We start from the raw sequence: 25,263 nt of genomic DNA, 5'->3' as shown, positions 1-25,263 counted from the left end.
GCATTAGAAGGTGCAGCAGTGAAAGCCAGAGCTGAGGAGAGGAACCAGCAGAGCAGCTCAGGGCCTCAGCTGGGATCTGGGAATCACGGCAGCTAAACAAAGGAACACAGATTTTTCATACAATTTACAGAGGAGGATGTGAAGGCAAGAAGATACACAGCCTTAACTGGATTTCAGAAAGGGATACCATGCCTGAAAACAGCATTAGTGAAAATGCTTGTGGGAATATTGGGTTGGTTCTTGAAATACACTATGAAACTTAAAAAAAAAGAAAAAGAAAAAAAAGGTTAAAAAACCCCCCACATTCAAAGAGAAAAAGAGTCAGGAAAACATGCCTTAATCTGTTGAGGTTATCCAAGAAGGAGTTAAAAAGTGACTTAATCAAAGTCTGCAGGTATCTACATAAGGAAGAGATTTCTGATAACAAATAGCTATTTAGTCTAACAGAAAAAGGCACAATAAGATCCAATGGTTGGAAGCTGTCGTATTTTCTCTAGCATGGGCCATTAATCATTGGAACAACCTACCACAGGATGTGGTAGATCATTTGAAGTCTTTAAATCAGGACTGCATCTTTACAAAAGAAATTCCTTCTCTCAAACAGAAAATCTGCATTTTATGCAGAAACTGAATTGTGCAAAAACTGAGGTGAAAGTCTTTAAAATATATTAAATTAAAGAAAACAGCTCAGTGGAAAAAATTTATGGACAAATTTATGGAAAAGAATCAGAGAAGGGAAAGGAAAAAGGTATTCTTTCTAAAATATATGTCTTCTGTCCTTTAAACACAGTGTGAAAAAGATGCTTTATTCCTTGAAGTTCATCTGGTGGCATTCTGACTGCACATGGTGATGGGCTCACCAGTTGTTATTTATGAAGTATGGATTCTTGGGCATGGTTAAAAAATACCAGTTGGCCTTCTTTCAGTTAAATGCCATTCCTTTGAGGTGAATCTAATCATGCCTGAAACATATCTGTAAAACAGAAGCACTTTGAGGTTCCTACAGAGAAGAAAGGAAGATACCAGCCTGCAGGAGAGAATACAACTCTTATGTCAAAAAGAGCTAACGGGGTCCAATTCCAGGGCTATACTTTTGAGTTCAGAACACCAAAGTTTATAGGCAGAGCTCCCACGAGGAGGGACAGGAATATATGAGGATATTTGCTACTTCTTACAGTTAATAGCACTAAACATTTCTACAATTCTAGTGCTCTGCTTTGCTAGGAACTTCTTTGTACTGGGAGCTGCAAACAGAAAATGGCAGGGAGTAGACAATCCATGCACAGGAAGAGAGCTGCAGCCCAAAACCTCCAGCAGCCTGCACAGAAAACTTGAGCTGGTCTTTCAGAGTTGCTGCCATGACAAAAAAAGGACTCTGGTTTCCTGCCTGCTTTGACCATGCATGAAGTCTTTCTCTGAAATTTTCTTAATGATTTTAGCCTCTGATATGCAAACAGCTGTTGGATAGAAGTGTGTGTTCCAAGTTCACTGGGCTTTTCAGGATCAGAGAATAATAGTAAAGAGCTGAATGCAGAGATTACGCTAGCTTTGCTCCACCTGTCCTTTGGGATCCAGTAGTTATGTCCCTAACCCTTCTGTGACCTAAGCATATGTAACACACGTAGCATGGCTGGAGACAGGCATGAGGAAATGAAAATGCAGAGGGACATAGCTGCTAATTGATTATCTGCATGCCAAGGCACACAGCGGCGCAGCTGCGTGGGTGTGCGTGCTCTGGGACCGTGCATGCCACATGTGCACCCCAGCCCCCACTGCAGCAGGACAGGTTCCCAATTCAAACTCAGACCTCTCTGGAGTAAGTGGTCCACACCTCTACTGTTCCTGGAAAACCTGCTGCAGTACAAATAAGAATCAGTTGCAACAATTCAATGCAGTTCCTACTGTCAATCTTTAAATTCATCAGCCATTTCACATACTTTGCCATTTACATTGCTGGATCACTTCTTCTCTTTCCATAAGCTTATAAAAACAAACAATTAGTTAAGACAATTTCTATGGCTTTTCTCCCCACACAAGTCATTTTTAGTCTTCCTTTTTCTAAAGCCTGCTGTTAGGCTGAGCAGCATTTTTACCCCCTGGGGTGTGTGTTTCACCAGTGATGGTCGCCAGATGAGGCTGTTTTGGGCTGACACAAAGTGCCATCTCCAGAGGCTGAACAGCTCTGAATTACCCCACAAGTGCTGCTGGCTAGAGGAGCCAGGGGGAAGGCAAGAGGCTCAGCTGCTGTTCAGCATGTCACAGCACCTATCTGTCAGTCAGCACAGCCCAGATCCCACACAGAAACCTCCATGGGCTTTGGATCAAGCCTTAAGCATTACAGTACTTTGGGACCATGTGTGCATGTGTGTGGTTTCTGGGTGTATGATTTAATTTTGTTTTGCTCTGGAAATACCAAGTATGTCCCTTGAGACCATTAGAAATGAAGTTTATATGGACATGGTAAAAGACCACTGTAGGCAAGGATAATAAAATATTAAATCATTATGAGAGACATAACGACTGGTTTAAAATAGGAAGTGCTGAGTTTTCCAAGTTCAGTAAGTATGATTATTTTTCTCTTTCAATTTTGGAGCACCTGTGATTATACAGAACTAATAATTTAAGAACTGAAACAAACTGGGTTTGTTTATGAGTGAGCAATATAAACTCATCTATCAGACTCATCAGTATGTGAGCCAAATCATAAATTATCATCTTAGACTTGGCTTTTAGAGAACAGTGACACTTCCTCCATGTGAAGATATGCCCCTTATTTTTGAATCAGGAAAGCTAAGAGCTTTGCTTCTGGCAAGGACAACTCTAAAAGGAATCATTCCTAATGCAATCTGCCCTTGAAATAAAGCTTACTCTCATCTGCATTCCCTGTGTCATCTGATACGGGCTTCAAATATAAAATTTTCATTGTTTTTCTATGACATTGTCAGGATGGGAAGAAATATTAGCAACATGATTCCTAACAGAATCTGCATGAAGTCGCCACACATTTGACTTCCTGCTAGACATAAATCCATTATCCTACAAACTGTGTTGCTCACATGACAATCCTACTAAGCAGCTGCAGTTGATAAGAGCTATTCTGCATAATTTGCTTTGAAGTATCTCTTAAGATAGAAATAACCAGATGATGTATTCTTTTTTTCTTTCCCTCTTTCCCTCTGTCTCTCTTGGTGGTGGTGGTGTTGTCGTCAGCATCGTGGTCCTGTTCCTACAGAAGTGTTTGTGGACTGCAGATACCCACGTGGTATCTGTATACCTTGTGAGCAGTTTGTCTGTATCTTACAACTAAATGTGTTTAAACCTAAATGTCTGGACTGCCAGAAATAACATAGAGAAATCTGGAACTGCTAAAATCAGAAAATTAAAAGCCACTGTAGTTGGCCAGTATAAGAGCTTGAAAATATATCTGATTTACCAAGAAACGAATGTTCTGTCTTTCCATCAGCTTGCTTTCAAGTCCAAGTATGTATTGTTTTTCAAACACTTTGGCATTATCTGAAAAAAAGAGAATAGTTTATATTTGTATTGAGTGACAAAATCCCTGTCTCTAAGACACTGAATGGTTTTTTAGTTTCTTCCAAGGGATAGTTTAGTTATGTGGAGAATCACATCTTTGCCCACTTGTTTCTGCATCGTTTGCCATACACAATGCAAAGGAAGTAACTGTGAAAATGCAAATGAATATTTTCTGAATATTGATGAATATTTTCTCCTGTAAGTGGTGCTAATATGATAGCATGCTATACATTGGAGTGGCTCAGAAAACTAATGGGCACCATTCTGAACTGTGGAAACACGAGCCATGGTGAAAAAGTTGGAATTCAGATTTATTGCTTCTTTCTTCTCATCTCCATTGCTTGAATAAAATAAAGAAACATTTAAAGGATGCAAGTTTAAGTATCTTAATCTCATCAGCTTTGGCTTGGCTTTTTGCTCCTCTATGTTCAAATGAAGCACCTCATCAAAATTACATTACAATTATAAATAAAATCAAGGTCCACTTTTTATTAACTTTTGCTTTTTATCCTCCCTCTGTTTAAGTGCATCGGCTCTGAAGTCTTCTGGCTGCAGACGCTGGGTGTTTAGAGGCAATACTGCAGACTTTTATGTTTTATGGATTCTACAAGAACAATATAACATGATACTGACAATCATAAACAGATACTAAGTTGTTTCAGTTTGGAAACAATTGCAGCCATATAACCCTTGGTGGGCTCTTTTATATGAACTTTTATTTTTCTCCGTACAATGGCTAACATGGGAACTATTCTCCCTCCAATAGAGCAGCTTGTATTTGCTCAGGAAATGGTTAAGTTACAGCTGGTCACCCCTGTTACTTCATGGAAATGCTTTGATTTGTCTTCCATACTAAAACAGTTAGAGTCATTTGTTTTACTAACAACTCCCCTCAGAGCAGAACCTCAATACCATCTTAAAGCAAAATTAACTTCACACATGACTTTGTCAAGAAGCTTATTTCCATCTCAGGAGAGTTCAAATTTCATGAAATCTGGACACAGTGTAGTTAGGAGGACAGACTTTGGAAATGTTATTTCCTTCTTTGTTCTGCCTATACTGGCCACTCACCCAAGGATTTTTCAGGTGACATAAAGGCAATGCTTTTTGAAGTGTATAAAACTGCCTGTACTTGACCAGCCTACCCAGCTCGGCCATTGCCAACAGGGCACTGGGCAAAATATAAATTTAATCTCCAACCTGCACTCTGACTTGTTCAAAGCATAACCTCAAGGATGCGTCCACAGCAACCACACTAAAAAAACTTTATTCTGAAAGCTTCTGATAATTTGTAAAATATTTGGCATATCTAAGAGTAGGGAATAATTCTGGACTGGCTCATCACTTTGCAGCCTCCCAAATCAACTGACAAGGCAGCTTAAAGATAACCAACAGTAGATGGACAGCAAACATGGGGTCTGTATGTACCTTGCTCCACCCTTTTCTGAGGAGTTGTATGAATATGAAGCTTTTTACTGTTAAATTTATTTAAGTCCTGTAAGGAGAAAAAAAAAAAAGAAGACAAAAAAATTATTGTAGTTTAATGGTGCTAATTCTAGTTTGTCTAGCAAATCCAGATCATTTGAGAAGACCTTCTGGACTTGAAACAGAGAAAAATGAAAGATTTCTCTTTGTTAGAATTTCAAAGCACTTCGCATTCACCACAAGCCGCCTGCAAACAGTAAAGCTCAGAATACCAGCCTGTATCAAGTCATTAACCTTTTAGGACTCAATCAAAGCAGTGTTGTGTGACATTAATGAATGCTTTAATGTGGTATATAAAAGCTAACAAACATGGAAACTGGCAATGATTCATCAAATTTAATATTCCATCAAACATTTAATTTTGAAGACTGACACTTTTTAAAAATAATGCAATAGACTGCAAGTTCAGAAGAGTGCCTTTAATGAGAGCCATTCCCCACTTTTTAGGACTTTTCCAAATTGCATTTAGATGCCCAACAAAAGCAAGAAAAGTGCATAAAAAACTGAAACAGTTATGCAACCTTCTAAATAACATTTGAACATATTTTATGGAATCTGTTGAGAAGAGTGAAGGAAGTTGTCCTTATAAATACACTTGCAGTTTAGGTCACACATTGTCTGCAGTCATTGCTAGGAGGCAAAAGCCCTGTTGTAAAACAGCTGGGCTTATTGGCTTGGGGCAAAGGCAAATTCCACAGCCAGAAACCTAATTAGACACTTTTGGAATTCACAGCACCCTTTCACGCTATGACCTTTTCCTTTCTCTGCCTTCCCCTTGCTTCTCTACAGCTCACCCCCATATGTCCTCCTCCCCCTGTCCCCACATGAACATCTGATCCTCTCCTTACTAATTATGTTGCTCTTTATTGCATAAATACTGTCTACTGGCCAAATTCAATCCTGCTGGTAGTAATACCAACTTGGAAGTCAACAAGTTTATGTCATGGATAAATTTGCCCCTGTGATGCATTTAACTTGCAAGAGACTCTGCTTATCCCATCTCCTAAAAATTTTTGAAAATATGGACTGCAGAGAAGTGATTTCAAAGAAACAGCTTTATCTGTCCGGGAAAATTTCAAACAACCCAAAGAATTCTCATGCTGCCCTGGAAAGAAAAGCAAAATAGACTGACTTTTTTTAAAACCCATTGACACATGGTCTAAGCCTGTCCCATTGCCAGGGCACCCACCTGAATGTAGAAAGCCCAGGTTCAAATTCCTGGAGGGACTTGAACCTCACACTGGCTTCTTTCTGGACTGAAGTAGCAATTCTGTTCTGCACCTGGCTTTTTTCCCCTGAAAGATTTTGCAGACTCACAAAGCATTTTTCATATTAACAGATAGGTATTTTTCAATGAACAGTGCCTCATCACAAATTTGCCAACCTCCTATACCCTCAGACAAACACATTCAAAACTTTTCTAAAGGACTAGTACACTTTAATTTAAATGTTATTTGTGTCAAGGGGAAATAATATCCAAAACCACATAGGTATAAGAATCTAGATGTCTTACAAAATAAATGTACAACTGATAGAAATGACAGGCTATTAAATGTCACTGAAGATGTATAATTTACAGCGAGACTAATATATATGTAATTTTCTTAAATTGTTTTTATAACATAAGCTGCAGTTCTTATCCAAACTCATTTCCAGCCAAAGAGCATGTTCCCTCACACAGATTTTTCACTTAACTAAAAACTGCAGGATTCATCCATTTAAAAAGGAAAAAAAAGTATGATAAATAGGATATTTTAACTGAATTGGGTAATAGAGAACTGCTGTGCCACTCATGAGAAATGCCTATAATTCACTTATGCCTTCTGGTATTTGTATAGCACGTTGACTCATGAATCACAGAGTAGCTATCATAAAAAAAACAATGTCTCCTTGACAAAAAATACATTTAACTCAGCTGAGATTTGCAGTTAAGATTCATGGCTACATTTTTAAAATCACAAATTCCCCACGTTACACTTGGGGAACTGTTTTTATAGACCTGTGCACTTTGGTGGTACATTTCCTGTTCCAAATCCCAGAAAGCACTAAGGAGTTGCTTCTTGCCACGCTCCTGGCAGCATTATTCTCACTTTGCACAAGGTAACTGAGGCAGAGGAGCTCAGTAAGGAGGTCAGGGGAGAAGCAAAGTTCAAAACTCAAGGCAGAGGGCAGAAGTAATGCTGCTTTGGGCAGCTGGTGCCCCATGTTTCCCATGGTTGCCAGCTCCAACAGTAGGTACCTTGCTTCCTCTGCAACTACCCACCAGCAGTACCTTTCCTCTAGCTGCCCTTTTGCAGAAGCAAGTGGACTTTTTTTTTTTTAATTATTTTTATGGAAATGTACCTTTTTCAGCAGCCAGAGGCATTCTGAAACGGTGTTGGCCCATGAGGAAGGAAACAGACAGGTTTAGGCAGATTTTTATTAAATATATAGAGGAGTTGGGATAGGAGCAGGTGAGAGGTGCCTACCACGGGATGTCAGTATGCTTTTGTCACATCTGAAATGGTGAGAAACAGTACTTGTCACAATCGTTGGCAATGGGAAAGGGAAGAAAATACCTATAGGGTGTGCAGAGGAAATGGCCAGATTTGGGTTTTCCTCCTAGGAAAAAGAGTTTATCTCTCAAGACCTGTGAGGCAGAGAGCAAATTTGGTACTTGGAGGGTGTCAGAGGTGCCAGGTGGGAGGAGATCCCACAGAATAAAGTCCCAATAACAGAGAAAAAACCAAAAACCAGAGAGCTCTTTGTGACTTCAAACCCACAGAATATTGCCTCTACCATGGCAACTGGGGATGCACAGTCCTGGGCTTCACTTCACAACCAGAGCCAGGCACGTTGGGCTGACTTCCAGTTTACCCCAGCCTTATCTCTTCAGCCAAGACTGAAGGGGTGAAGCATCTCCCTCAGCCTGAGCCCTTAAAATATCTCTTATTTCATCTTCCCCAACAAGCATGTATCTACTACATGCTATTGCTTTTTTGCTTGAGACTTCAATATCTCAATCACTGAAAAATACCATTCATTATAATTTGCAACTATCATTTTAATCATAAACTAAACCTCAAAGCAACACTAAGGGTGCATGATTGCTAAGTGGTCAGCATCATCAAAGTCCCCTGGAAAAACTAATTAGTATGTTACTATATATCTGCATACCTGGGAGATAAATGTTGTTCACATCCCCTTCCCTAAGGACAGAATGGAGATGGTTCAGTAAAACACTCTTCCTCTTAATATGCAGGGTTTGTTGTAGGAGCAGCTCAATTCATATTTCCACCGGTTTGATGGTAAGGGAGCAGCAGTAGCAATATTAATCTGCAGTAACCTGTCAGTGAACTCTACAGCTAATATGATGTAGTTATGATTTTACCATCAATCAGAACTGAACAGGCCCTGGACAATCCTTACAGCACTGCCTCAAAAAATCTAATTGTGCAAAAGCTTCATCAGTTTCCAACATTTCTTTTTTATCTGTCACAGACTTTTGGCCTACTACACAACCTTTTATTATTGGTCTTATTGCATTAGCTTGTAGGATAAAAAAGAAAAGGCTAAATCTAAGAGTTCCCCTGCATTCCATCATTTGTTACCATGTAGGATCCTATTTGACAGTTCCATATTATTTTAGATTTAGATAAATATTCTTAGGACATATGGTATTGCATGAACTTTTGAACCACTGATTGCCAACATATAAAAAAAGGCCAGCAATATTTTTATCTCTGCATTTGCATGTTCAAATGTATAAGAAATAGATAATAAAAATAGGAGAATTAAGCTGTAACCAGGATTGGATTAGACAAAATGTAAACCCAGACTTTGTTTTTTCTTCTAATTAATTGTATTCACAGAGCACAATAGTTGAAAAATGAATTATTAACAGCAAATATGAACTTCTACAGGAGTTAGAGTTCTACTACTAATTAAGATAACTGCTCATTATTCTTTTCAGGCATTTTTAGTGCAACCATTTATTATGTAGTTTTGTAGCTTAAATTAGATGTACATGTGTGTGTGTGTGTGTGTAAATATCATAAAAGAAACACAGACAGGCATTCTCAGCCAGAAACTTTCCTTCAAACAGTGGCCATAAGAAATTACAACTTGCAGTGAGAGGCATTACAACCACACTATTTCTGGTGAGTTTACTATGCGAGAAGTTCTGGTGTAACTTTTGTGATTTTAAACATATAAACCCATCAAGGAAGATGAACTATTAACATTATCTGTTTAGTCATTTTAATCTTTTGCATCTTAAATGTAATCAGGCTTTTCAGAACTGAAATTGCTAATCAGCATGTTGGATAAATGTTTCCATTTTAAAATGTGCACATTAGACATAACAGCTGGCTGTAAAGAATATATTTATATTTGTGATTTAATGTATCACAAACTTTATATTTGATTTCATTTAGCTTTACCGAGAAACTGAGAAAATTTTTGCTAGCATGATCTGTTTTCACAGCAGTTTTACAGCAGCAGAAAAGCATGGAGTAATAAATGAGGTGTGCATACATTGCATTATGTAGTCTTTAAAGCAAGCATGTCTTTTTAACAAAGCAGATTTTTTTACACAATTTCAAGTGATTTCATCCCTTTCTAACATGAGCTTAATTCATGCGAAGCAATACAGATTGTGCATAAACAGAACACAGCACTCCACTACAAGGGCTGTTCATTAATTTTGCAAACTGTGTTCAAAACTGAGGGGAAATATCGTTTTTAGAAGAATTCTAACTTCAAAGAAATATTTTTGATGGTATGAACATCAAATGAATAGCTGAGTTTTAGCCTTCAATCAATCATAACGTAAAGTAATTGTAATCTAATAAAAATAGCCATACAAAATAAGGAAATGGCAGTTGCATCCTGTTAAAAACATGCAGGAATGCAACTTTGGAACTACTGAGAGAACCGAGGCTGTAGAAAGACAAAAACAGGATGTTAAATTCTTACGACAATTGGAAGCAACTGATTTTTTAAGCACCCGCCACCACCCGTGATCATTTGTTCAGCAGCCTCTAGGGGGTTCTGTGCGACTGCAGAACCCTGCAATTTCAGGAGCACCTAAGAACAGGTTAGCAGAGATACGGGCATTCACACTGACATTGAAATGTCCAGCTGAATTGTCACTGCTGCAAATTTGACTGCTACACTAGTGCCAGTGTTGTCTAAAGTGAAAATCGCAGAAGAAAGTTCTTGAGAACTTCAGCCCACTTCAGAATGTGTACTTGTCATCATGGCAATAATAAAAACATTTGTTATAATTAATATAATTACATTAAACTGCATGTAGTCATTACTTAGGCAAGCATATTTAAATGCCAACCACAAATTTATTCACTTTCCTTTATGTTTTTAACAATTATTAACTCCTTGTCTTAGAAGACTGTCAGTAAGAAACACTAGTTTTCCTTCGTATTTCATATTCCTGGTTTTGCTAGAGGCTGGAACTTTACCACCACATACTAATTCTGCTCTGTACTTTAAGAGTCAACTACAAGATGTTATAGGATTCCTGCTATTAAAAAAAAGCCACTAGACCGTTAATAACAGATTGGAAAAAAAATTTAAGTTAGTGTGGTACAATGTGTCATGCCTGGCCAACCACAAATATAGCAATAGAATTATAAGCTCAGTTGGTTAGAGAACAATAAAGCCACATAAAAGTTCAAAGATTAATAACAGTATAATTATCAAAAAACCTCAAGCCATTCTTTAATGACTATTATAACAAAAATTACAACATTTGGGGATTTTAAAATCTATTAGTCTGGATTTTTCAAACATGAGAATGTATAGTCAGAAATCCTGATTTTCTAGAGAAAATCAGGATTTTCTAGAGAAGGTCATTGAAGAAAAGGCTGTATATTACCAGACCCTGCTAAATTATTCTGGTTTGCTATGACACCTGCAAAGCAGTTCAGACATTGCAACAAATGAGTCCTCTTAGTCATAGCTGTCACAAGAGGGTGATTTCTTACCTCATACTTGTGGGGAAAATGATAGAATGAGCTATACAAATAGTTCCTATAATGAGGATTTCTTTAACCTTTATTATTCACATGGCCTCACTTTTACATAAAAGGTAAATAAATGAAAGTTCTAGCTGGCACAGCTTTAACTACAAATTATAAAAGATCTCTTGCTGGTCAGTAAGTTAATTTTAAAGTCAAATCTGGGTATACTATAGAACAGGGCTGGATGAGTCCAGGAATCAATGCCTGGCTTTGCTGGCCTCATGGTTCATAGCTAGAGGAATGCTTGAGTACCTTTACTTCTGAGCATGGACCTTCTTCTGAGGGACTGTCAGGCAGGGATGTCATGCTCTTTTGCAACCAAAACACTTTGGCTGTCCTACATCTTTGGAAATCAAAATTTAAAGGTGCCTTCTCCAAAATGGAATTTAGTACCCTGCAGTTTAAGCTTCTGTGGGACTTAGGGCGAGTTTTGTCCTTGTCACAGGCCACAGTCACACACAGCCCCCACCACAAGTATGCTGTGACTGGGTCAGAGGTTTGGTGGTTCCTGTGGCATGGGAAAGCTCCCAGGCAACCTCCTGAAAACACAGGCCCGCCTTCCTGTGGATTTGTGCCATGGAAATTGAAATAAGATTAGTAAAACCAAAATGCTGAGCTATAAAAAGGATTGCAAAATATACACTAATATTGCCCAGCTCACGAGAGCCTTTTCCACTTCAGCCAGAGCACCAGTCACAGTGAGGTCCCTGTACCTGCACACAGCTTATTTTGCATTATACTGGCACTGCAACACAAGTCTGAGTGGATAACAGTTATGAGCAAGCAGAGCAGCAGAATATTAAAAATTGCCAGGTTAGACTGCAAGAACACTAGGCACATAACAGATGCAATTTATATCTCATTATAAACATATTTTTTAAGATATATATATGTTTCAAAACAGTTAAGCCCAACCTTTTCTTAGACTTCCTACTACTTGATCTACAATACACCATGTGCCTACAATACTACAATGTGCCTATTTCATCTCCCAAAACAGAAACTTATCTAGTGAAAGTAAGAGAGCTGGACAGCATCTTCACAGCTTCTGCTAACCAAGAGATGATGTAACAAGTTCAGGATGTTCAGAACTCTCCAAAAGGATTCACTGAGAATTCATTTTTTCCAAAATGTCATTGAGGGATGGATAACATGCATGCATGAGACCATGGGCTACCCCAGAGATACCCCAGGGAAGAGGCAGACAATATGAATAACAAATGTCTCTTACTTTGGAGTCAGTCATAGGAGACCTCATTCAAAGCACAGTCAGGTTAATAACATTTTGAATGTTTACTCCCAATTAATTTGTCTCAGATTCTGTATAATCACAAACAAGCCAAGAAAGGCTTCCTTGTGTTAAAAAAATATGAGCTATCAAAATTCGCAAAATTGAAAATAAAACATGACAGGGAATCAAATGCATCTTTACTAATTTCCAAAGGCTAACATTTCCTTTTTGGATATTTAAGCTTGTCTTGAGTTAGCCTGAGTTTCAAAGGAAAATGTAACCTCAAACAATTTTTGTTTTCCATTAAGAAAATGTTGACACAAGTCCTTCAAAAATTAAAAAATTTTCCCACTACTTTCTAAATCAAACAATTTTGAAACTATGACCCTTCCTTGAAATCATTTTGGTTGCAATGACTCACTAGTTTTATGAGAAAACATACCATTGTGACTACACGTGACTCCCTATCCCCTTGTGAAATCCTAGAGAGAGCAGATTCCCATCCTGTCACACATTTGGGTGCATTGCTTAACATTTCTGTGAACTGGGTAGATGGTTCAGGAGTATTTTAATTCTTCCTTTATAGATTTTTTAAAAAATAAATAAATAAAATTGTGTTGTGTGTGTAATACAATAAGGAGATTATTATCAATCTTAAAAGGAAAATTAACAGTTAAATAAAAATCACAATCAGGGCATGAAAATCCTTGAAACTAGCAGCTTGACTGGCTATTTTCTGATACATTGACCCTATGTCCACAGTGAGGGCAGTGAACGCAAGCCTGTTCTCCATTCCCATCAGGGCGCAGGGGAAGGGTTACAGCAGCCCATCATGCAGCCTCTCTGCTTTTATTCCAATCCAAGAGGCAATAGTTTCCTCTGCAATTGAGCTGAAGGACACTTAAAAATAATTAATAGGATTTGGTGCAACTAGTATTATTTGTTGTGTTGTGTGACTTCTAGTTTTTTATTGCCTGCTTCCAGAGCCTAAAGGCTTTTCTTCAGAAAGGTTGAATACCAACTGTTCTGAAAGTAGTCCCAAGGCAAGACAGAATATAAATAGCTCTGCAAGCACAACAAGCTGAAGGCTCCACAGAGGCAAAAGTACATCAAGTAATTAAAAAAATACTGAATCATATATGTAGGGAATATCCCTTTACAGTTGCAGGACATATATATTAAAAACACTACCAGGATCTGAATTGTTTTTAACTGTCGTGCCAATGGGAGTAATGCGTAAACAGGAAGGGTAAATGCACAAGGGTCCACATGCAAAACTCTCCCTGAGGCCAGTCCACCTTCCCCACTTCCCCTCAAGGAAGGAACAAACTTGTGTCAAAACTTTGTTCTAAAAGCACGTGAGCCATGTGTCCTCTTCCTACAGCTGCAGATCCAACAGCATCGTGTGCCTAAGCCACCCAGTCCCAGGGGGCTCTTGCCCCCTCCAGTCCCTCTGCAGTGGAGCAAGAGCTGCCAGAATGATGGGCATGGGGGGGACATGTGGATGACGTCCCCACCCCCTTACATATTTATTTATTTACTTACTATACCCTTACCTATACCATGACTGTTTTATTTCCAGAGGATCTGGTTTCTCCATACTCCCACAGGTGGAGCAAACCCAGCCATGTGTACCAGCCCTCTGCAACAGCAGCCAGGTCTGATGTGCAGCAGCTATCTGACAGCACAAAGGAAGGCTGTGCTTTAATTGGCTCTTTTTATGGGCCTTTCATACTGGGATTGACTTGACTTTATAGGAAGTCCTGACATGGAACCAATGCACAAGGCCTTCCGAAGCCTCAGGAGCCCCTGAAGGGGGGCTAAGCTGGGCTCTACCTGACACTGCAGCACCATCCATCATGTCAGCAACCTCCACAGCTCTGGGAGCATGATTTGTGAGTTAACACAGCCTTTGCTAGCTCACTCTCCAGCAGCATTCACTGGTGGAGATCTACACCTTTCACAACATTGCCGACAACGATAGACAAGAAAGAACTTACCAAAAACTAGGCCAGGTCCAAACTATGCACTGATTTGAATCAATCAAAAATGTGCCCAAAAATATTTGCTTATTATCGAGATGACCTTTCTTGCCGTAGAATCTGAGGCAGATTATTTCAACAATTAAAATGATATTGACACTCCTAAAATCTAGTTTTTATCTCCTTTTAAACATATGAAAGGGGTAGGAAACAGAAACCTTTTGGATGTGGACTTTTGCCTGTCATTGTTTACCTCTTTATTTATAAGAGCAAGCATATATGCACCACAAATATTCTAAAAACTACTGGTGGTGCACTGCATGCACCACCAGTATCAGAGGAATAAAAAATAAATTTGATGGAATAGGGAGAGTAATTTACTGTGCAGTAGTTTCAGCTGCCAGTGACTGCAACAGGAACTCAGCAGATGTTTCGTTGATAAAGGTTGTTTCTTGTTGCAGAAGCAGCAGCAAAATCCACAGCGTTTTTCTGCAGAACTCTGCACATCATAATTCTGCCATTTCAGTTAGTCTTAACAGCTGGAGGATAAAAAAATGTTCCACTGCATTATTTGAAATTTGTCACGTTGATTTAGTTTCATTACTGTTATTAAATTTTATTCTAGAATGGTTTACATATCAAGAATACATAATGGGTTTCTGTGTGGCCTGGGATTTATTCCTTGAATGAGGAAAGGACTCTACTGTGACAAAGTCATAAAGCCTTATTGACTTGATCCTTTGCCATAAACATTGGATTCAGGGAGTTAGACTGAATAATAAATTGATACAATGGTTGTATTTTCATCAGGAGAATAACTCCTTCCAAAACAGAACCTAACAGTAAGTCTCGATCTATGAAACTGTTTTAGAAATCTTCTATTTCCCGGCACAAATAGGAAAATATTCTCCTAATTAGGCAATAAGAGTAGAGAGAAACAGCATGAATATGCATATTTAACATATTGTTCCAATCCTGAAGGAAAATAAAATAAGACAAAAAATGTAACAAAAATTAAATGTGCACAGACATATGGAAGGCTATAAATATGCAAAAGGGTGCTTCTAAACAAAGAAATACCGAACACAAAAATGCCTTTTTAAATATATGTTGTATTGAAAGACAAGATGAGCAAACAAATTGAAATTACAGACGATACTCCAGTTTGATTCAAATTCAGTTTTTGGATCTCTTCTTTTCTAATGGGACCACTCACAAGTCCAAAAAACTTTTGAATTGGCTCTAAACTTTGTGTTATAAGCCAACACTTAAATGTGAGTGACTGCCATTTTGTCACATTCCTGGAAGGCAATTTGCACACAGGAGAAAGTTGCCGTGTCATATAATGTAAATTACTCAAGATCACATGTCACCTCAGAGAGATATACTCTTGCTGATTTGTAAATTAAAGACAAGCCACAAAAGTTCCTAATTCCTTCACAACATAACTACTCATGAGTTTCTGCTGAAAGACTGCCATCAAAAGGCAATAAATCTTCAGGAAATAATATCACAATGCTAGCTCTAAGCACTCATGACTTTTTCCCAACTTTCTCTGGAATATTTCTTCCAAAAGAAAGCAGATGGCAAAATACTCAGTGGGTCAACTTTTGTGTTCAGACACTCCCAGGGGTTTCCACTAATTCGAGTTGTCTCTGCACAGACATAGACAACAACAGAAATCGCCACCCACCCTTCCTTAAGATCACCACATTTTTCCTTGCCTCACTATCAGAAGCATTATTGGAAACCAGCATGGCTGTTCAGTGCATTCTGGATGCGTAAGCAGAAGGGGAAAAGCAACAAAACGCTTCTCACTGAATTGGATTTGCAGATCCAGGACGTGCCTGGGTCCAACCTAAATCCATCCTTTTGCTGGTGAAGCCCTTTGACAGATGACCTAACTTTGCTGCTCCTCTGCCAACCCAGCCACCCAAACCAGGTCTTCTCTGAAAGCCACACAGCACCGCTGAGCTGAAGCGTCTCAAGAAACTAAATCACTATAGAGTACCAGATTATTTATTTACTGGTTTACTGGGGAAAAACAAATTCCTTAAAGGACAGATTTGCAGAAGAATTCAGTGCTGACCTCATTGTGTCATTACTGATGTCAGCAAAACATGCTGAAACAAAATAAGCCCAGTGATGGACGAGTCTGAAAACCGCCCATGGTGTGAACCACGAAGAGGCTCACAGCACCTTCATTCGCTGCACTGCTGCTGAGGAACAGAGCCCAGCCAGGGACAAGGGCTCCTGGCAGCTCAAGAGGGAGCGTGTCAGGCCACACAGCCCAGAGCGGTGTCCCCAGCCGGATGGGCGCCGCAGACGTGCGCTGGAGCGCGGGGAGCTCCAGCCACCGTGTTTGTGCCGAGGTCCCGCGTGTTGCCAGGGGTTACTGCGCACACAGCGAGGGACAGGGGCCGCACAACGAGGGGAAAACATTTCAGCCCAAAAAAGGAAAACATCAGCTACAGAAATGCAACGGCAGAGGCAAACCACCAGAGATAATCAAATGTTAATATAACCACATTCCTTTCCAGTGTAATGAAAAAACATCAGAAAGCATGAAGAACATGTTTCAAGTAACAGAGGGGTTTTTCTAACAATAAATTCAGACAACTCATAGGCAACTGTATGAAGACTAGAAGAGAAGAGCCACTGCAGACCTACAAAATCAGCTTGGCACACCTCCATGAGAGCTGTGCTGCTGGGCTGGGGCCAGGCAGGACCCCCTCACTCTGCCCCAGCTGCTCCTCGTGCCCACAGCCACCACCAACCCTGACCCAGCACAGAACAAGGCTGAAATATTGCTGCTGGCACCAACCAGCCATGAGGTTCAAGCAGTCCACACCTGGGAGGCATTAAACCTTTATGGCTGTGTACACACCAATGGCATCTCCTGAGCAGCTGTGCAGGGGAAAGGCAGAGGAGCCCCCCACAACACCTATTCTGAATGAAGGCAGCCAGCAAAACAGCCAACACCTAAACGTTGCCTGCTCCATCTTCAGACCACACACATTTGCTCTTAGTCACCTAAATGCAGGCTGTTCTTCAGGTGCTTTCATTTCTCAAGCTTGCACACTGTGTGAAAATAATACTCTGCTAGTCCTAGGTTTAAAAAAAACTTTAAATTTTATAAGAGCAAAAGCTGTTAGCTTGAGAGTCCTGTTTTCCATAAAACTCACATTCATAACAAGCAATAAAAATGGAAGTTTGCTGCAATGTAACTCATGAGTCTGCCTAAAACTTAGATCTGAAGAGATCTCCATTAAAGGCAAAATGCAGCATAGGCTTCATGCCAGACCATTCTTTTGTTTCTTTTCAATAAGAGAAAGAGTGCCAACTATGATAAAGTTTTATAAGGAAGTCACCTATTTTCTAACAACATGACTGAAATTAGCCATTCATTACATGTAGGCTCTTAACTACTATTAATTGACATCTCTTTCCTTCTCATCTCTGAGTAAGCCAAGAATAGTATTTTTAATTGTATTTCTAACTCAACATTGATATTTACTGCATTCCATATAAAATTAGACATTCCTCTGTTTAAAAGGAACCAAATGAAAGCCAGAGACCTGACCTGCTAAGTGTGGTACTTTTCACACTTTTTATCAATTTCTTTGGTAAGATTCACCTTTAAGGCACAAGGCTGCAGCAGAACATCAGATGAGACACTCAGAATAAACATGCTGCTCTGAGTCCTTTCTGCCTAAGCAGAGTGGATTCATAGCACACTGAAATCAAGAGCAGACTTTGCATAGACAGTATTGAACTTGAGCTGCATCCAGCAGTATGGGAAAAGGACAACATGCATTGGGCTGAAATGATGGTTCTGTCAATTAACCCAGCTACAGTGCACTGCTGCCACATCTGGGAGGACTACAGGCAATCATTACAGCATATTCCATGAACTTCTGAGAGAGTGAGCCCTACCTCAGCCCCACAGTGATCAAATTAGTCACTGTAAGAATATCCCTAATAACTCGTACTTAGATGTTGATAGAACCAAACAGCATCTCAAAAAAATTGCTCTATCCAGGAATATAACTCAGAATGGTAAGTATTAGAAATGTGAATTATTAGATCAGTCTCCTGACAGCAGGGGAATCCCCTGCAACATTATTTCCTATTTCTTTTGTGTGCTTTTTTTTTTTTTAATATATCACACTAAGTGGCAAAGAATGTTGGGTAAACAGAATAAGAAAGAGATTTTTTTTTTAACCTCACTATAGGTCTTGTTCACGCCACGTGGTCAATTTGCCTCACTGCCATCCCTCTGCTTTCCCACCTTTAATAGGAGAGATAGTAATACCTGTCTGCTCCTTAAGACATTTATGTTGATTGCTTATCACTTTCCAAAATCTTTCAAACTGAAAGAAGTGTCACAGAGGCAATATGAGACATAAATTTGTCTTTCACTGTGTTTCTTACTTCCTTTTTGTGTTGAGAGCCAAGACTCATTTCTGATAGCTATCATGTTCTACTTCTTCTCTCATCAATTATTTGAAGAAGTTACTGTCATCCAAGGCTATGTTTCTAATGATTTTTTTAGCTGTGTAATTTAAAGAGTGCAAAATCATTCAATTTCATCTTATTCTGGAGATCACTAACTGTAATTATACATGGAAATTATGAAATGAAGAAAAACCAGATATACTCTAATCCACTTTCAGGTCTAGCATAAGAAATCCAGGTCAGTTATGCTAATTTCAAACAGTGTAAGTTCTCCAGTGCTTCAGAAAAAAAAAAAAAAAAAAAACCTGGTATCAAGTTATGGAGCAAAAGTTTGTTCACAACAAGGATTTCATTTTCCTCACAGAAATGTGGAACTAAATAAATAAATTATTTTCTTCTGACTATCTGATCAATCAAGAATTGCTAGTCAAATATAAACACACCTTAAACACAATCCCAAACCCAAAATTGACACCCCTCCCCAAAACATTCAAACCTCCCAGACCAATTGAAAAAAACATATTACAAAATCTCATGTTATGCAAAGAGTTCAAGGAGATTGACCTTGGTTCTTTCAAAGGCTATAATAAGTATTCTTTGAAGAAAAGGAATGCTAGTGAGAACAGATCCTTTCACACATGAGAAGAGTAAATTAAAGATTCAGAAATGGCTCTGACATTAAGTTCCTTTTCAAGTATTTCCTCAGTGGGAAAAAAAAGGAAGAAATGCTGGAAGCACTGAGGGAGAGTGGGATGAGGATTCTGTGAAAGAAACTGCAACAACTAATGAAGGACATATAGGGAAACACATTGGGGAAATGTGAACAAATTAAAAAACCTAGAAAACATGCATTCTACAGGACTTTAAAGAATTAGCTAAACTCCTTTATCTTCACAAGGCAAATAACTGAAAAATAAAGTAGAGGGAAATATTAACATTACCACCTTAAACAACAGCAAGAGTACTGCAGACAGTTTCTGTCCCTAATGGTCACTCTGTCTTCAGTGAGCCTTGGGTGCTGGGCCTTGAGCAAGGACAGTGGACTATCCTAGTGCAGATGGGCTTTAATAGGGGCACAATGTTGTATGTCACAGAATCTTAGCTGAGAAAGTAATTCACATTGGCTCAGCCATTTCCATGTGGCTTTCAAGTTGCTGAGGTAATGAAATTACAGGAAATAAGCTGCAATGTAGCAAGGTGGTGGGAACTGTCTCCTGGCTGCCATGTGGAAGACTGCTAGGAATAGAGATTGTTAGACTTCTTTGTTGATGATCTGGAAAAGAGAATGCACAGCACTTTGATGAAACTCACAGGTATGAGTGTGAAAGACAGTGTACAAAGAAAATAATAGAGAATTTCCTAAAGATAGAACCATGAAAACAAAATAATCAAAGGAGAATAAACTTGGAAAATAATGCAGCCTGGGAATGCATCTGAGAAGGAATTACAGGAAGGTGAAATCTCAGATGCAATAATGATGAAAGAGATGTAGGGAGATAGCTCAGGCTAAATGGCGTGAATTTGTAATGTGCTATGGTGTGAAAAGGCCAGTACAGTATGGGACAGGGTAAATAGTGTCACATCACTGAGGAAGGAACAAATACCACTTTCTGCATGCTGCTGGTACAACTCCATCTGGAATACCATACACATTTCTGGATATTGACAAATTTGAGAGTTCAGAGAAGAGCACCAAACATGATCCAAAGACTAAGAGGATTGATTTATGGGGAGACATTAGAAGAGTTAAAAATATAAATTGCTTGGCTAAGAAATGATTAATGGGGGATATGATAACAGCCTATATTTGAAGAAGACCACCAGTGAAGGAAAGGCATTTTTCAGCAGTACTCTCATGAAACATCAGAGTTCAGAGAGCGACTGAGAAGCAAAAACACATACTGAGTATCAAGAAATGCTTACTGATCATGAATTATCATAATCTGAGGAATAATTTCCTCCATAGGAGAGGCATGTTGCTTTTACTTGTGACTTTCAAACACAACCGTGAATAATTCCTCAAGAAACCTAGGTACCCACAACTGTGAAAGTTTGAACTCCGAACTCTCTGATCCATTCCAGCTCAGCCAAGCTGCATGCAGTCTATAATTCCCTCTTCCCCAGGATGATTTGGGCATATTTGTACAGTTGTTACATTCTGATTTGTGTTTCTTCCCATGCTGTTTGCTACCCTGGCATTCATAAAACTAAAACAAACAATAACTGCTGTTGGAGAAGTACTTTTGTTACTTGAGGGCCAGTGAAAGTCTCAGCACCTGTCTTACCACTGCATGCAAATAACAAACCAGCAGTCAGACACCTACAGAGCCTTTCAGTGACTGGGCTCTTGATGAGCAACATTCATGGTAAATATTAGATGCAAGTGCTTCTTCCTTTCTTTTTAAGGTGAAAAAATAACAGTATAGCAAAGCCTGACTACTCTGGTTTGTCAGAAAGCTCATGGTTGGCCAATAACACTGGAAAAACAGTATGAACCTGGCAAGGCATGGAGCTGGAAGGTAACTGGAATCCTTCTTCATCCAGCCACAGACTGTTTCCCAGGGAGACACAACGCTGTAACACGTGTCATGCAGCAGCAACAGAAGTTTTAAATCTTGCAGTTCCCTTAGCTAGATATATCTCCCAAAGTTAGATTAATTGTGTATCTTTCATCTTCAGCCATCTCTGAAAGGTCTTATCTTTATCTCTGCTTTCAGAGGTCCATAAATTTCTCTGTGTTCAAAGGCTTCATCCCTTCCCCCAGTCCCTCCCTAGTTCAGATATCCACAAACTCCAGCACGACTGGCAAATCTCTCTGTATTTAATCCCCTTAAATTATCTTCCCCTTCATACCTCCTTCCATGTCTTTCACCTATTTCCTTCCTATGCTTCACTGCTGAGTTCATCCTTGCTGAATCCTTCTGCTGGCAACCTCCTTTCTATCAAAAACTTCCCCATTATGGAAATCAACATTTTCTTTCCTGCTAAATTTTTTCCCAGTACTGGAAACCTAAATTATTTAAAGAATAACCAAGAATAAAGAATTGACCAAGCCAATTTTAAAACCATGAAATTTCTTTGAAGGTTTTCACTTTTTCCATGGACATCTTTTTCCCCTCTGCAGAGGCAAAATTATCCATAAACTGCTGCCAATGGTTTTGCTTAAAGCGTTCACTGAAGAACCTAGCGTGAAATATATTCAACTTTGACACTTGTTTTCCACCTAGTAAAGGAACTTAAATCCCTTAAAAAAAAAAAAAGGATTTAGTTTATATGCAGGCAGTTATGTTTTCAATGTAATTTTTATTCATGTTTTTCCTCATCAGATATGACTGACTCAGGTAGATCAGTCCCTGTACACTAGGTTACCATAATTATGCGCTATACCCATTTCAAAATTAGTTCCAGCTAGTTAGCTTCACTGCACGACAATTCACACTGCCAATTGAGAATTTAACCTAGTTTGATGATGGATACATATAAACAGCAAAATCCATAATTTATACACTGTAGGAAACAAACTCTCTGGCTAGCCAGGGAGATGAAGCATATGAAAGGTTTTCATTTTAGATGGTTGGAAATTTTAAACTCAAGCAGCTTTTAATCAACATACCATTGAAAACAAATTTCAGCAGTTGCATTTCTTATTCAGCAGCAGTACAATGTAACTGAAAATAGAAGCTCCAAAAGCTTGATGGTCTATTACTCAACATGTGCTTATAATAAATTATATGTAAATAGCAGTTATGGTATACTAAGTAAAGCGAGAAAAGACAACCAGTTTCAATAAGCTGGAGGGGCTGAGAAAAGGGCCATTTCTGTCCTACTGTTTTGAAATAAGCCCTATAATTCAAACACTCGCATGTATCACTGGTTTCTATTATTATCAAGTTGCAGTAGCATCAAGTCCCATTGTACTAAAATAGTTTTAGAAAGCTAGCACCAGTTACCAGAACTAGACACTGTTATCCCTCACTCTCAGCGTCGGCAGCAAGGCTGGAGCAGGCTCTGGGCTGAGGAAGAGCTGCAGGAGCTGTGCTGTGCAGAGGGGTGATGAGCACTCAGGGGTATGGGGTGAGCTGCCCCGAGCCTGTGATCCTGGCAATTCCCCACCACTGCAGTGGGCACCCGGCACTGAGAGTGGGGCTGCAGCAAACCACCTGCAGATCACACCTCAGGCCTTCCAACAGAGCTGGGGGCTTCTTCCACATCAAACCAAGGGGTGTAAAGATTGGGCTTAAATAGCCACGGTTACATGAGTAAAAGGGAATTAAGAAAAGTGTTCAGCCTGAAGCACTGGAGCAATAAGCATCTCCCCACACATGCAAATTTACTGCAATAGAGTGAATTTTCCCTGCTAGTACAAGGAAGACAGGCTGGCTTTATTTCTGAGTTTGGTTTCCTATACTCTTAACAGCTTTCCTTTTACTCTAGGTGAAGACGGCTAATTACGGACCACACAGACAGACAGTGAAGACTGCACACTCCACCAAGAGACCAAGATACGGGCTACAGTTTTTTACAAGGATATTATAAGAAGAAAGTGTTATAAAAATCAGTGATGGATTCACCATGTGACATGATGGCCTCCATCACTCCCCTCCATTAATCCCTATCCTGCATCCCTGTGCTGCAGCTGTGGAACCTCATCCATTACTGCCATGCCGTGGGTCCACCTTAGTGCTGGTTGGAGCAAGCTGGATGCAGCAGAAGCAAACATATGCTGGAGACCTGCCTGTGTAACACAGGATGGGCTGAGAGGGCAAACTGGCTCCCTTTGGACTGTGCACACTTCTGAGGGGAATGAAAAAGGTTGGTTGCAAAAGTTTGCTGCAGTTTGGTACAGAGGACTGATTGGGATGAGTCACTGATAAAACTTCAACGTTGTGAGTTGGAACAAAAATCTCAGTGGAACAGTAAAAGAATCATTTAAATGTTTTAAATTATAATTTGTCATGAAGAAAAAGACAACACTTCATCCAAAGGCAATTTTACAGGAGCGATTGCTCTGACATGAGCAGCAGACAATAAAGGAGGTGCCATCCCAGGAAAATGTTTGGAGCCATTGGCAGGACAAGCACAGGAAGATAAAAACTAAAAATCCAAGTGAACTCTGGCATAACAGTAGACAATATTTCAGCTGATTATAATAAAGTTCCCAGTCTAATACTTCAGTAGGAAAAGGTGCCAATAAAGACCTTATAGAAAAGCACACAGAATCAGAGCTTGATCTGTATTTAGAACAACGGAGTTTCAGAGCACACATGGAGCTGTCACCTGAGGACACTTTTTCCAGCAGAAAACAGAAACCCAGACTAGCTGCATTATTAGACACTGGGGACTTGTAAAAATGGAGGCTGAGACAGCAAAGCAAATTCAGTCAAACTCAGTGCTGTCAAATCTATCTCATCCTGGAATGAGAGCTGGTACTAAACTTCATGGGGATTCTGAGTTTCCTGGAAATTGCAGATGTGTATTTTTTTCAGTAATTGCCATATAAGAGATCCTTTAATTTTCTAGCAACATCCTCTTAATACTCTCTGCAGACTCATCAGCCTTCACTGGTTATTATCCCTGACCTGATCCATTAGATCGACTCCTATTTCAGCACTGGTCTTTATTTTATATTACATAAATAGGGTCAGGCAAATGCAAACATGAAATGTGCAGTTAGAAATATGCAACTGTAAACATATTTTTGTTGGGCAAAAAATGCAAATACCTAAACAGATGAAGGAATATAGCCCTCCTATCAAAGGTCTTAGGCTTTCAAAAACAGAGAATTTCAAAATTGTCAGTAGAAGGAACAGAATTGTAAAAAGCATAGAAATAAGAATCCTGTGCTTGTCACATTGTATTAGCCCACCACCTACTGCACTTCAGAGCTGCAGATTGTGATGGGGTGAAACCTTTTAGCAGGGCCTGTTGCAATGAAGAACAAAGGAACAAAGGATAAGGGTTCAAAAGGAGGGTATGTAGATTAGATATAAGGAAGTTTTTATGATGAGGGTGGTGAAGCACTGGAACAGGCCGGCCAGGGAAGTGGCGAACGTCCCAGCCCTGGAAACATTCAGGGTGGTCACGCTGGTCTGGTGGGAAGTGCACGGCGGTTGGGCTCGAGGGGCTTTAAAGCTCCCTTCCAAGCCAAACGCTCAGCGCCCCGGTGACGACGGGCCCTTCTCCGGTGCCCGGTGCCGGGCCCACACCCCGCAGTGCCGGCAGCCCACCCCGGGCCCTCACGGGCGGCTCCCGGGCCCGGCCCAGACCCGGACCCAGCGCGGGGCCTGGCCCTGCCGGACCGGACTGGACCGGCCGTGACGTCACGCTCGGTGTGACGCACGGGCGCGGCGGCGGTGGCGCTGAGGCGCCGCTGGGTGTCGCTGTTGCCGGGCGGCGGCGCGCGGGGCGCAGCGCGGTACAAAGCCGGGGCGGTGCGGGGCTGCCGCCGCCATCTTGCGCGGCCCCGCCCGGCCCCGCGGCTCCTTCAGGCGCGGCGCTGCCCGGCCGAGCTCGCACCCTCCGGGGCCGGAGGGGTTCCGGCGCTGCCGCCCTT

At 40.1% G+C, this 25,263-nt stretch overlaps 1 long non-coding RNA gene across 1 annotated transcript in view; it reads left to right on the top strand.

Annotated features, from left to right (window-relative positions):
- The window catches only part of LOC127059806 (uncharacterized), a 50,774-nt gene extending 25,930 nt beyond the window's left edge, over window positions 1–24,844 (top strand). Inside the window, exon 3 of the long non-coding RNA XR_007777962.1 lies at window positions 23,145–24,844. This is a non-coding gene — a long non-coding RNA (uncharacterized LOC127059806). The remainder of the gene's footprint in view (window positions 1–23,144) is intronic.
- Window positions 24,845–25,263: the final 419 nt, after the last annotated feature.

Source organism: Serinus canaria, chromosome 7 (assembly GCF_022539315.1).
Source record: "Serinus canaria isolate serCan28SL12 chromosome 7, serCan2020, whole genome shotgun sequence".
NCBI classification, from domain to species: domain Eukaryota; kingdom Metazoa; phylum Chordata; class Aves; order Passeriformes; family Fringillidae; genus Serinus; species Serinus canaria.
This window is presented reverse-complemented; position numbering and strand designations above follow the sequence as displayed.